This window comes from Triturus cristatus, chromosome 3_2 (assembly GCF_964204655.1).
Source record: "Triturus cristatus chromosome 3_2, aTriCri1.1, whole genome shotgun sequence".
Taxonomy (NCBI): domain Eukaryota; kingdom Metazoa; phylum Chordata; class Amphibia; order Caudata; family Salamandridae; genus Triturus; species Triturus cristatus.
Window position 1 is genome coordinate 937,392,560 of NC_140584.1, and position 15,287 is coordinate 937,407,846.

Sequence of the window (15,287 nt, forward strand, 5' to 3'; positions counted from 1 at the left end):
GAGGAGGTGTATATTTTTGGTGCAAGCCCTATTTACAAATGTTATTAGATAGGGCTTTACTTCAAAAACTATGAGTGGCTGCATGGGAATGTCCATGTAACACCACTTTGGGTGCCCCTTGATGTAAAGTAGTGCCAAGCACTTCTTTGCTTTACTTTAGAGCTGTTGCAGGGATTCTGCTCAGGAACAGAACTATGTTTGGGACCAGTGGTGGCTGGCAGGGAACAGGGTGGCAGGGAAGGGCTATGGGGGGAACAAATATATAAAAAAGCACTTACCTTTTCACAGCTGCCGTCTCTCCTCAGCTTCGGTCCCTTCTCACAGCCGCCTTCTCCTCCACTTTGATCCCAGAACCACACAGGCTCCCCTAAGCTAATCCCATTGCTGCAATGCAGCACTTTGATTGGTCTGAGCGCTGTGGTTCCTGTGTATTACAGCCTGGTGGAGAACATGCAAAGTGCGCATGTCTGTTTGGCTGGCCTAAGACAGCTGGCCAAACCGTCATGTGCACTTAGAGTGTGCCACCACTCCCCCCTCTGAGACCCCAGTCCTGCCCGCCCTAACCCAGTCCTGTAGCGAAAAATAAAATGATAATACCGAGTTCATTATCAATTTATTTTTCCTGCTCTATAAGCAGTGGCCGACACTCCTCCACCTTAGCGGAGAAGCTGCCCCTGCTTGGGACCATAGAACATCAGCATGTCAGGAATTGGTCTCCATACCCTATCAGTATCTATGGGCCCAAATCCGGATAGTTTATAGTGCCCCACTTGCCCTCCTAACCTTTTCCTGAGAGGTAAGTGATTTGACACCCCAGAGCACAATACTTGTGACCCTCTCAGGGATCGCAGTAGCAGGTCATCCCCTTTCATTCTCACACTCGTACCTGTCCACAATAAATAGAAAAGAGACACATAGGAAGTTTACAATATTTATTTAAACTATTGTTCTCTAATATGCAAGAATTGTGCCACAACTAGAAAACAAATGCAGGTCAGTAATGTCATTAGCATGATTAAATGGCCATATTCTATAAAAAGCCCTGTCATATTAGCTGACAGATTTGCCTAAACTAACCCTCACTACAGAAGCTAATTGATAATAGATGACAGATTATAGATCTCTGGGCTTAGTGGCGGACCCCATACTTTAGCATACATTGATAGATGCTCTAAATCTCAGCTGACGCAGTCCTCGTGTCTCAAGGCCTCTGTGTGAGTTGTTTAGAACCAAAAGTCCCGGGTTATATGACAAGATATGTGTGTTCAAAATCAACAGCTGTGTTCCTCTATTATGTCTAGGTGCTAGTGTCTGAGCACAGAGAATAACAAAGAGCAATGTTGTTTGACCTTGCCTAGGATGTTTTGACTAAATCCCAGGACAAGAACAAAATATAAAAGAGTTTGCTGACTATGTGTGAAAATGTGGCACAAAAACAAGCACAATATTTGGTAAGGTGTGAAAAGCAAAAGCAGCCTACAACGTGCATAATTAGGCTAACATAGGGAAAACGACAATGGGCCATGTAGGAAACGCACAATCGAGCTATTTTCCACAGCAAAAAACCTTTGTACTGGAAATAAATTCTAAATCATCGATGTGTGCTGCTGTGAATCACTTTTGGTGACTTTGGACCAGCACAAAGTGTTGATAAATTTGGCCTGATGAGAGGTAAAAGCTACACAACTTCATCAACTCCTTGTTCTGACCTTCTGAGAACTTTGAGTGAGGACATCAACTGAAGCAACGCCTGTCTACCTCCATTGGCAACAAAGACTATCACATAGACGCACTATTAAGTAAGTTTCAAGATCATCATCACTGCTTATCAAATAATAATAAGTGCGGAATAAAGGAAAAAATAAAGGGTAGAAACAAGGAAGGAAAGAGAGAAACATCGCTAAATAGCAACAATGGGTTGCTAAGAGCCTCTCACGGACAGGTTACAAATTGCATAAAAATAGGTTGTCCTCAGCTTTGTTCCATGCATACGACAGGGCTCAGTGAGCATAAATTTAAGTGACCTGCCTATTTCTGGGGCTCCTTAGAGCCCCAGCAGGAACGTAGATTGTCCCACACACTGTGGAGTGACTCACAAGAAGACAAGACCGAAATTGACATCTCCTAAATAGCATTTATGTGCACTGATTATAAATAGCAGAAGTGCTCTATGAAACACTATGTAGAAATAACTTATTGTTGCTTCTGTTCAAATCATCACTGTTGTTGGTATTGCTGTTATTAGTATTATGATGTAAACCGGTGTAGTTTATGGGCCCTGTTGAAAGCAACAATCACAAAATTAAAATTACAGACCCAAGCAATGTGCACTCAGTAATGTGAAGGATATGCTATCAAGGAAAACCATATCACTCAGCATCTGTAACTCTTTCCATAAAAAGAATATATGGCGTGGATGGGCCTGTTTAAGCAACTCTAAAATATTTATAAAGTGAAAGTTATATTACGGGATCAGAAAGGGGATTTATCGTGTGGTGCACAGACTGCATATGGAGTTCATTTTAAAGGTTTAGAGTTGATTATATGCAATAAATATGATTGATTCTGGGCACAGGCGCTCCAGATCATGGCAGATTTCACTCATTCTTTCGTCATGAAGACAGACTACGCAATGATCCAGCGCATTAGCTGTCTTCATTGCGCTGGGGCTCAGTCCGCACTTCATTATGTTTGCATCAGGTTGAGCTAACCCTGCAAAGTCAGAGCCAAGGTAAGGGGAGCCCTACCTCAGCAGCAGAAAAAGAGCTACTTCGCGGCAGGGACTGCACGAGCTTTGCGGGCCTTCTTGAAAAGGAGTATGCAGTGCAAATTCAAGGGAATATTTACAAGCCCCTTTCTCCACCACAACGTCACTTTTCCCAACGTTGTGGTGGCGTTAGGGGCTTCGTCTTATTCTCAAGTCGACGTTAAGGCAAGGAGGCTCACGTCACGCTCCGTCACTTCCTTGTAAATATACCCCTTAATGTGTTGAGCACTTCCATCTGTAGATATCATTCACCCCGTGAAAAAGAAGATGGGGTTGGGAGGCTAGGGCGCCACCTCGCGAAGACATTGCATGAAAGTTATCAGAGACTTTACTCAAAGATCAGATGTACTTGATGGTACTCAGATGAATCTTAGGTTGTTCGCCATCTGTGGTGCAGATCTTCTGGGGAGATTGATGAGGCGGCCTGAAGGTGGTGATTCATTTTATTCCATCTCTTCATGGTGAAATAACAAAGATCTAACCATATGTTGGAGTTTGGGAGGAAGATCAAAAACTACGTGCCGAACACATACGAACGGGCAGAGTAAAGGGACCTTGTTATACTAGACACTTTTATTCTTCCAGGTCAAAGGCCATGGCTTTGGTTGAAGTGTTATCAAAGAACATGTTCTCATCATGGCACATGTCCGCTTTTTGTTCAAGAAAAGAGGTGAATGCAACCCACTCTTCTTTTGTAAGACCATAATGTGATCCTAAATGACTCTGTATATTTAGATTAGATTTCTTAGTGTTTTTAGAATGAGGTTGAAGTAGATGTCAAGTCACGCTGCAATGTGGACACGCGTGCTTCTGCACATGTGGCTGCTTGAGGAAGGAAGACAAGTCATTAGCATCAAATAAGGAAGGATGGGAATAAAGAGGCACCTTATTGAGAAACTTTCAAATGCAATGAAGGATGGTGGTACACTTTAAAGCAGTGCTGTGGCAACAGATGCAACAAATGATGAACGGAATGCTGAATGAATCAAACACTCACCCCCAGTTGAGAGATCTGGGTTAAATCCAACATTCTTTTGCTAACTACGCCAGCCCAAACTGCCAAGCCGGTTCCTCCCTGGACCAGGAACAAGCACCCTGGGACCGGCTTCAGAGTAACACCCCTCATCAGCCAGGCTAGCGTCTATCCAGTGGCTCAGCGAGCAACGGACCCATGTCTGGGCATACCCATCCCACTTAGGACAAAAAGTGCTATGGCAACAAATGATGGATGGAATGCTGAATAAATCAAATATTCACCCCCAGTCAAGAGATCTGGGTTAAACCTATCGTTCTTTTGCTCACTACGCCACCCCTTGACCGGAAACAAGCATCTTAGGACTGGTTTTGGGGTAACACCCCTCGACAGTCAGGCTAGCAAGGGATTTAAGCTAGCCTGGCTAGAACAGAAACTTTTTAGTTAACAAGAAGAAGGAGGAATGGTTAATGAGAGCCTGTTTGCAATTTTGTTAAAGTTATCTCGCCTTACAGATCAAGTGGGTGAGTCTTCTAACTTACCACACTAGTATACATTGCATTAGAGAGAGCAGAATTCAAAACAAATGTATTTTATGGATTGTCAACAGAATTAAAAATATTTTCAACATAAAATGCGAGCATCCCTGAAGAAATCACCAAACTTGTAAAGGTACGGTGTAAGTGGATCTTCTTTATTGACACTTACTCTTCGATCAAGATCTAGCCAATGTATGTTTCGGCACATGGAAATAACAATGACTTCATCCGGGCATATAGCAAAGTTACACATCAGTCCTCCACAATGTGTCAGTTGGTATTTTTATGTGAGACCGGTAACATCTGAGTAAAAAAATAAAGCAATAGATGCTCCAAATTATAAAAGCATCCAAACATAAACCCGCAATGGTTGACTTGTTAGTTATATAGTAACGAAATCGGTGAGTCAGTTCTAATGTAAAATCTGCATGAAGGAGGTGCGTGGTGACAGCTCGGAGTATAGATCTACTTACACTGTACCTTAAAAACGCTTGGTGATTTCTTCGGCAGTGCTCGCATTTCATGTTGATAAGTTTTGGAACCTTTTATTTCCGATTTGAGGAGTATCTGAATGGCTCCTCCTAATTTACTGCTCACCGTACAATGGGCACGTATTTCTTTTTATGATACATGTTATTAAGTAGAAAAGGAGTGCACTGACAAAATTCAGGCCACCAAATCACTTCTTAAAATACTCAGTTGGATCAATCAAAAGAAAACAAGAAAAATCCTTGGTTGTTGATGATTTCCAATTTGCACACTCTGGGAAGAAAGAATTGGTCAAATTGGTCCTCATAGGACAATTATTTGAAGAAAAAGTCCAAACCCAGTTAATGTGCACCTTATAAAGCTGGCTCTGCATTTCACTAGAGGGAGACAAAAACAAAACAGATAACGTGGGGTGTAAACTTTGATGCAGCATTTCGGCCCAACCCTCTTACCATTCGTCCTCCGATGGATCTTTAATTTTCAGACTGAGAGGTGATGGGAGTTAACATTACATCAATCAATTGCAATTAACAATATAACCCGTTTGACCACACAATAAGGACCGGGAATCAGTATCTATAGTTAAGAAGGTTTATTACAAGTTGGCAATCAAGTTAAGGTACATCTCAGTACCATGCTATAAAGATACAAAATAACAACTCAGAAACCCAACCTCTAACCTCTAGGCGTACCAGTATTAAACAAACATGAAATTCAGTCACAGCAATAAAAAAGACCAACAGTAATAGCTGATGCTCAGAGAGTAGCTTCTGGTCTTCTCTTCTATACACAAGTAAAGTCTAGAATCATCTAAGTTAAAGTCCCAGTTAAGAGGATGGTTTTTTAACCAAAAGAATCTTAAAAATCTGTGAAGCGCAGAAAAATATAGAAATACTTAAAAGTTCACGAAGTAAGGAAGGTGTCAGCATTGCAGAAGCTCCATCAAGAGTCTTTTTAGGTCAGGGGAATGTGAGTGTTTAGCCTAAGCTACACTCAGCAAAAGTCAAAGAGAATAAGCATAGAGTTCTAAACCTCTCATAGACCAGAAAAAACTGTGATAACCTCAAACAATTCCAGTTATTTGCACCAGAGTGTCAAAAGCAACACCTCTCTGTACGCATCATCAGGGGTTCCATAGTCTTCCTTCATTCTCACGTTGTAGACTTAAACATCTGCAAAATATCCAACACTGAACACGGAAACAACATTATCCTTGACCAAATAAGCTATGTTGTAAGACTGCTGAATTGACTATTGATCGATTGACTGTTCAGTTAGCACGCTTGCTCTCCATGTTCCTCCGTCAAGGTCTTCTTCTCAGAATCTCTCTCTCTATTGCTAGTACAGTATTGTATCCATTCTCAACTAAGAATCCCATGCGATTTGCACCTACAATAAAAGTCATGTAAGCAGAAAATGGAAAACAGTATTTTATGCAGTATGGAAAGCAGGGCTAGTAATGTAAATTAAAATGTTAAACGAATGGTACACATTTAATATATGTGTGCACATTCAAACACAAATGAATGCTAATTGTCAGTACATTGGATTCATTTTACATGTGACATACAGTTAAATATTGAACGAATGCATATAAGTATGTCTAGAAACTACATTTTAATGCAATATATGAAACATTATTGCACACAGTACATCATTTGTTATCGTTGCTAAGGAAAATATACATTTAATAGATAAGGATGGTTTATTCATCGAGTCTCTAAAGAATATATCATTTAATATAGTTAAGGCACATAGTATGAGTAACTTCTCTAATCCTTCATGGAATGCACTCCAATAAGGATGTCCAGTGCAACACTTACATCAATGTCGTTAGAATACACATGAAACATAAGCTAAGTGCGCATTTAATGTAATGTAGTTGTGACGTGTAAAGTTGTAACCAGATTTACGCTGCACCATCTTTGATGTGCTTGTCTGCGCTCCTCTGTGAATTCAGAAAATAAAGGCTAATGGGTAGAACGTTGTGGCAGTGGCTGATATAAACCTTGATCTAAGGTTACAAGAGACATTGAAAGAGAGAGTTCTAAAGGTTAAATGGCAAATGTGTCCATAAGGGGAATCTGTATGAGTAATCATGGCATTACTCCCACACCACTCTTCCTCATCCCAGTCATTATTTTGAAAGTACACCAAAGCTAAAATCATGGCTTGATTTAGAATCTGACAGACAGTACTACGTCGATCAGGGTGGGCGAAGGACATTACCTCTGCCACTCTGCTGGACTACCGTCCGTCAAATTTAGTGATGACTGCCAGCCCAGTATTTATCCTTGTCCATTGAAAGGAACTGCTATCATGGGGGCTCCTTTCAATGTGCAAAACGTGTGGTGGACATCTGTCATCACTTTTGATGGCCATCTACGAAACTCAAGGTCCACCAGTTTCTATATAGGGTTTGGCAGGCAAGGTAGTCTGTTGCCTTTGCGAAGGAGTGCCATGTCTAACAAACTCTAAATCAGAGAATAACTCTCAGCATTGAGAAACTGAGGTGACAATACGGTCACTGCATGGCACAAAATTGTAACCACTTGGGAATGTTCCAACCATGCTGCTGGTCTTCCTCCAGGGAGCTGATAAATTTCGTACTGATACCAAGATTAGGTATTCAAGAGAGCAACTCCAATCAATTGGTAAGGAGCCCCAGACACTCCAACCTTTTATTACGGCAGAATCTGAGCTTTAGCTCCTGCCTTATGTGAACTCTTCAGCAGTTAGAACGCCTGCCAGCTTAAAATGTAGGTTACTTAATGCTAGGTCTCTAGTAAAGCACTCAGAAGAAATTAACCTGATGCTAGAGTCAGGAATCTGGGATGCCTTATGTATACAGAAAACTGGACTACCATTGATTCAGCAATAGATCTAGGTAAGGTATGCCTGTGACATTTAAGGCCCTCCATAAACCCAGCTAAATAAGAAGGGGGCGGGGAGTGGGCATTAAATATAAAGAAAAATTAAATTTTGCCACTCTATCAATTGATGATTTGGAAGGACTGGAAGTGTTAGGATTCTCTATGAAATCGGGGAGGGGTAATGTCTTTCTTCTCAGGTTCTGTGTTATAGAACCCCGGAACCCCTGAAGTCACAACTCAAGCTATGGAAGTGGTTTCTAACATGGTTCTTGCGAACTCCAACTTCTTTATTTTGTGGGATTTTAACCCATGAGCAGAGGGGGACTTGTCTCACCCTTTTAAAGAACTACAGAGTTCCTGCGAAATTGTTGGTCGCCAACAAATTGTGCGTGATTCTATGCATCACGGGGGCCATACATTAGATCTAATCTTTGCCCCAGATGGGTTGATATTGGTGATGAAAATTATTCCCCTTTGCTGGACTGACCATGTGCTAATATCTCTTAATTTAAATATTCAAGAATCTCGTGCCCCCAAGAGGGCTGCAATCTCTGGGAAAAAGGGAAGGGCATAGCACAAACGTATCAAGCCCTCTCCTGGGCCTGTCTTTGACTTTTCCAATACTATTGAGCTTAATAATTCAATTGAAACTAATAGTCTAATTTTTGATGGAGAAATCACAGCAACATTAGACAAAATAATCCCCCTCACTAGCTTAAAACCCCCCAATTGACTGTCTACCCCGTGGTACAGTGAGTCACTACAAGCAGAAAATTTAGAGTATAGGCAACTGGAATGGAAATGGCGTTGGCATGACATAGAAGAAGATAAAAACGTCCACAGTTGGCATTAAATAAGTACAAAAAGGATATTTGCACAGCAAAAGCTGGCTTCTATATGGACTCTATCTCAGCTGTCACTACCAATGCAAAAATGTTTGGGACATTTTTGGTGAGCCATCTAACCCACAAGGTTTAAAACAAGATATTACCCCTAAGCAAAAGTTGTGAGATGATCTGGCGGTCTTCTTTGAAAAGAAGATCCGCAAGATCTCAGAGGATATTGGGGGTTCTCTGGACGTGAATCTGGCACCTATCAATGGCAGCAGTGTTATGAATGTTGTTCCCTTGCTAAATACAGATGCCTCAGAGGCACTTAGGCTTATGACTGGTGACAAACAGGATCACTTTGAGAACATCAATTGCAGATTGAGTATTTTTAATTAATCACTGAGGAAAGTTTTCAAACAATTGCCTTGTCCATGATGTCTGAGTCCCCATTAGACCCCCATCTGCCCAGACAAAGGAAAAAATGGGCAGATGAGTTAATGCCACCAATGCTATTACTCTGTAATCAATCCCTAAAATCTGGACCAGTACCATCCAGCTGGAAGAAGGCTATAGTTATGCCTCTTTTGAAGAAGCCATCAGCAGACCTGGAGGATCCGGGTAATTATAGGCTCATTTCCTACCTTCCCTCCCCGGTGAAAATTCTGGCACAGCAGGTTAGCAGGATCCTATCCAAATATTTGGAGTCTCCCTCCTTGTTAAAGGAGGAACAATCTGGCTTTCGACATGGCCATGTTACAGAGACTGCTCTACTGATTGCTATGGATGAGATCAATATGAGGGTAGTTAGTGGCCAGTCTATGGTTCTTGTCCTGCTTGATTTGTTGACCGCTTTCAATACAGTCAACCACTAGACCCTGAAAACAAGGCTGGCGGCCTTGGGTGTTGGTGGGACCATCTGGAAGTGGATAAAATCTTATCTGCAAGATCGCTGTCAGGCTGTGGCCTTACCCTCTTATCAATCAGATTTTAGATGTTATCAATTACGGGGTGCCACAAGGTTCGACACTCAGCCCGGTGCGGTTCAATATTATTTTAAAGCCACTAATTTCCTTAATAAAAACGCACAATATTTCTTTGGTTAACAGTGCGGATGACACACAGCTGATCTTGTCTCTTAACAATAATCAGCCAGATGCTGTAAAAACCTTTAAGACCTATTTATTAGACATCGTACAATAGATGCATGCAAACGCTCTTCATCTATACGGGGAGAAAACAGAATTTGTTTGTTGCACAGCGGATAAGATCCCGATGCCACTAACCCCACATTGTTAGCCACTACATACTGAGACTGAGATGTGCTCCTCGCAGGTAGTACGCAATCTTGGAGTTACCATTAATGATCGTCTTTTCTCTGTTAACAAAGTGGCTGGTGTTTGCTTTGCACTGCTTCCTGGCCTTAGAAAGTTGTTTCCTGTTTTACCTGGTCATGCCAAAGTCTTAATTGCACTGAGTGTTATACTCAGTAGACTGAACTTTTGTAATGCACCTCTCTTCGGAGCACCTGCTGCCGCGGCCCGTACAGGTAAGAGTGGTGGGGAGGTAGGGCCGAGTGAGGGGGTATTTCGACGGACGATGTCTAGGACAAATTAATTATCTTTTAATTTTCCCTGGTCATCGTCCATCCAAATACCCCCTCACCCCGCCCCACAGCTCTTAACTGTACGAGCTGCGGCCGAGCACCTGATTACTTGATTAAGAGACTGCACAAGGTGGCTGTAGCTAAATTAACATTAAAAAAATCACAGAGATCCTCAGCATCCAATGCTCTTAGGGAACTTCATTGGCTCCCTGTGGAGCAGAAAATCTTTTTTAAGTCAATGTGCATTGTGTTTAAAGCCTTTTAGAATAAGGACCCTGCACTGAAAAGATATGTTATGAGGAGGTTTCTACAGTCAGCTACTGCTAATCTCATTCAGGAACACAAGTTCCAGAAGGTCCCACAAGGTGGACGTGCCTTCTCAATTAAAGCTGCTCATTTATGGAACAGGCTGCCACCTGATCTGAGAGCACTGACAGACTTGCTGAAATTCAGGAAAGCCTTGAAGACCTGGCTGTTCCCTAAATAGTGGATGACCGCAATGATGTTTTCTTCTCAGTTGTTTCGCCCCTATAGGCAATTTACTGCTCTCAGCACCAGGATACCAGTCTGATCACAGTGTGCTTTATATATACTATAAATAAATAAAGTAGAATAAATAAATTAAATAATTGACTGATTGACAGTGACAGTAATAGGAGGTATCTCATAGTCCTGACGAAGGCCCACCAACCCCTAATTGGCAATTAATAATAGGTCGAAACATGTTGACTACATGACTTCATGGGAGAGGGTAGGGTGCAGCAGTGGCTGCCCCTAGGGGGCGCCAGGGCGTCAACCTTATGCCACGACTGCTGGCATATTACAGCTTTGATATGAAAACAAACCACCTCACAGATCGTTTGCATGTAAATGCTGTAATGTCAGGTTGGCAGCAGAAGAGGGCTCCACTACCTGTTTTGCACATGTTTCAGGTGGGAGCTGTTACAGCCCAGCCTAACACATACACAAAACATATCTAACATGCTGCACTAGCATGTCAGATAATGGTGCTTCAGGGCTTGTCAATCATGCGCCCTCTTGCCCAATCAGAATCTGAAATAGTGAAAAAGGTATACCTCTGTACCTTCAACCCTATTCCAGCTTCCAATTGGGTGGATGCTCGTGGGTCTGCCTCTGGCTGCTTCAGAGAGATGGGAGTGTTGGAAAGCGTGGGCCTGCCTCAGGTACGTTTTTCTGAATTAAAATCTAAGTGTGTTTGTTTGTCTGTGTGCTGGGAATTGCATGTGTATGTATGTATGAATGTATTTGTGTGCGTGCCTGAAACTGTGTGTGTATGTATGCATGTCTGCTTGTGTGGGTAACCCTAAGTTAATTTTAGCTACATTTCTAACTTTGGATCCCTAAGAATATTGTGCCACGCACAAAAAAATCAAAACAATGGCTCTATGCCTGTTGATGGCAACACAGGGTGTGGAGTAGCAGCCCTATGATGAAGCACCCCACTAGGGCATTTTCATCCCATAATATGGGACTCTAGAGAAAATAATCATTTCAAAGTCATACCTCTGCAATCTTTTTTGAGTGATGTAAGAGGCAGAATAAACAGAACATGAGAAAGGGCAGCAGAGAGGGGATTAACCTGTTTTTCTACACACCGTGCCACAAACTTGCCACAACGGCAGGCGTATACCCTCTTGTTGGAAGAACTCCTGGCTGCCATGAATTACATTGCAGACTTCAGATGGAAGGTCGAAATATGTTAACTGTTGCTGCTCAATCTCCACGCATGAAGGCGAAGCATTGACAGGTTTGCATGGAGAACCCTTCCCTGTCGCAGTGACAGAGGATCCTCACAAAGGGGCAGCCTGATCGGAGGACCGATGGCCATGCTCAACAGCCCGGGATACCAAACTCTCTAAGTGGAGTCAGGAGCCACAAGAATAACTTGGGTCTGGTTGTTCCTGATCTTCTTGATAACTCTGGGCAGGAGTGGTATGGGCTGAAAGGCATACAGGAGCCCGAACTCCACTCATGCTAGAGCTGCCTTGGAAACTCCAGCATGCAAAACTACTGACATGGCACATCTCTGCGGTAGCAATCATATCTAACCAAGGCACTGCCCACTGCACAAAAGAGACCTTGCACCACCTCTGGATGAAGGCGCCATTCGTGATCCGCTAGGCAGCTTTGGCTGAGTTCATCTGTCCTGGCTTTCAGAGAGCCTGCCAGGTGTTGAACCACCAATGATATGCCCTGATGTTCCAGGGCCCAAGACCCAACCCCGCCCTGCTTGTTGCAGTACCACATGGTGGTGGTGTTGTCCGTGAACACCTGCACTAGCCTTCCCTTGATGGAGGGTAGAAAAGCTTTCAATGCCAGTGGATTTCTCAGATTTATGTGAAGTCCAGAGTCTGCCAGAGACCAGAGGCCTCTGGTTTCCACCTCTCACAAATGGCTGCCCCATCCCTGGGGTGACACATCTGCCACTACTGTCAGATCTGGTTAGGGAAAGGTCTGCAACTGACCCAATTGAGATTCATTAACCACCACTGCAGATCTTGTGTAGTATCCTCAGAGATCTGGACCAGGTTGGAGAGATTTCCTTGATGCTGCACCCACTGGAACTCCAGGTCCCATTGCAGAGCCTGCATATATCCTAGCAGGCATTTGTCACAAGCAGAATGCAGGAGGCCAGGAGGCCCAGCAGCCTCATAGTCAATCTCACCGAAATCTAGGATAGAGGCTGAAACATCGGTATCATAGCCTGAATATCCTGAACTTGCCGTTCAATAGAATAAGCTGGAAAATGCACTGTGTCCCGAAGAGCTCATGTTATAAATGGGGGGGTCTTTAGTTGGCAATGACTGGCCACTGTCCAATTAGGGACCCCTCTTTCTAAGTCAGAGTAAGCGGGCTACACACTTTGATAACCCCTGCTCAACCCTGTGGTAACGTAGCACGAGCAGCTGGGCTTATCTCAGAGGCAGTGTGTGAAGATTTATGACCTTACACAGTAACACAGTGAGGGACACTACAAAGGGACACCACACAAGTAGTTATAAAAAAATAAGGATCTTTATATATAGACTTAACATAAGACCAATAACAGTAAAAAGCCACAATACTAGAAAAATAGGGTTACTCTTGAAATTCTGCAAAAATAGTTCATGTGTGCAAAGAGGAGTTCAGTTCAAAGCAGTGGTCTCTGCGACCCTTTTACTTACAAAGTACCTGGATTCTGTAGCAAAACAACCAAAATGTCGCAAAGGAGCTGTAGAGATGATTTTCCTCACACGAGGCCAGCGATGCGTTGAATCCTTGCCGCAAGGGAGGATGATGCGCTGATCTACAAATGCATGCGGGACAAAGCGACAAACTTCTCCACGCTAAGCCGGCGATGTGTTGAAATCCTTGCCGCAAGGGAGGATGATGCACCGAGCCTGTTGCGTGTGCGACCCTGTTGCGATGAGAAGAGATGGCGCTCCGTGAGGGAGCAATGATCCGGGTGCGATACGATGAAAATGGCGGACGCCCGGCGTCCGCGCTGCGATGTCGTGAAGCGATGAACTCAATGCGATGATCTTTGGTTAGCGAGCACTTGGATGCCCGCAAACATGCGATGCGATAACCTTTGTGTTAGCGAGCAGTTGGCAGCCCGCAAATGTGCGATGCGATGATTTTCGGGTTAGCGAGCCTTTGGCAGCCCGCAAACATGCGATGCGATGATCTCTGGTAGCGATCCCTCAGCGGCAGCAGCGCGATGATTTTTTGTTCGTGCTTCAGCTGCAGCGGCTCGCAAACGGGCGTTAGCGACGATTTTCAGCACTCTCTTCTCTGTAGTAGAACTAGAGGACCTGATAGATAGAAATCCTCGTTGGGAGGAAATAGGAGGCTGGTGGTGAATTCTGATGTGCCTGAGACTTCAACATGAGGCTACCTCTCTTCTAGCCCTTGGGTAATTGCTTTAGCAAGTTGAAATAAAAGTTCTCTTCAAAGTCCTTTTCCACTTCTTCCAAGTCCAGTGACAACTACTGCAGGCCAATCCCAGAACAGCACACAAGCACAAGGACAGTCACCTCCTGCAGATTGCTTCAGTTACACGGACAGAGGTTCTTCTTGACATCCAGGAGCAATACAAATTGTAGGGGTTTCAGCACAGATATTTATACCCCAAAAGTCTTTGTTCTCAGAAGCTACAAGTCACTGAACCCAGCCAGAACCAGTTCTGCCCAGTCCTGGAGCACTTTGTTTACCAGGCTGCATCCTTCCTTTCAGAAAGAGGGGGTCTGCCATCAGACGCACAGTGGGAAGTGGAGCCAGCATTCACCTTGCCAGGCACAGCCCTATTCAGGTCAAGGAGCTACCCCTCCCCATATGCCAATGCAGATCTCTCTATTCAACCCAGGTCTGACTCAGCCTGCCCTGTCCCTCCAAAACTAGACAGCCAATACACATAACAGCAGAGCACACTTGAAGGCTTAGACAAGAAAATACCTACTTTCTAAAAGTAGTATTTTCAAACACAGAATATAAAAATAAACTTCACTAAAAGATGTATTTTAATATTCTGAGCTCAGGCATACAAATTCGTTTTTCTACCATGTTCTTTGGGTCAGTTAGGACTATAGAATGTAATAGTCAAACTGCCCATTCTGGCCTATGGAGAACAGGTAGCCTTGCAGTAGTGAAAAACGAAATTGGGTGTAATTCACTACCAGGACATACTACACACACCAAGGCATGTCCTACCTTACACATACAATGCACCCTACCCTAGGGGTGACTTACATGATGCCAAGGAAAGGTTCAGGGGCTGGGAAGTGGGTGCACTTCACAGCCAAGATGGCAGTTCTGGACTGCACACAGACTCTGCAGTGGCAGGTCTGAGACACACGTTACAAGCTGCTTCTGTGGGTGGCGCAAACCAGCGCTGCAGGCCCACCAGCAGCATTTGGTTTACCAGCCCTGGGCACACATAGGCCACGCTACTAGGGACTAACAGGCAAACCAAATAAGCCAATCATGGATATACTAATTCACATGTCATATTTACACAGGGAGCATTTGCACTGTGGCACTGAATGGCAGTGGCACAGCGCCCAGAGCATCTAATACCAGCAAAAACAGGAGACAGCTGCGAAAAATGTAAGGGAGACCCACGCCACTGGTGCCAGGTCTAACAGCTCAGATGAAAGGAAGCATCTGAGAGGGAGTCAGGTGTGACTTTGGATCATTGATAGTAAATGCCAGTG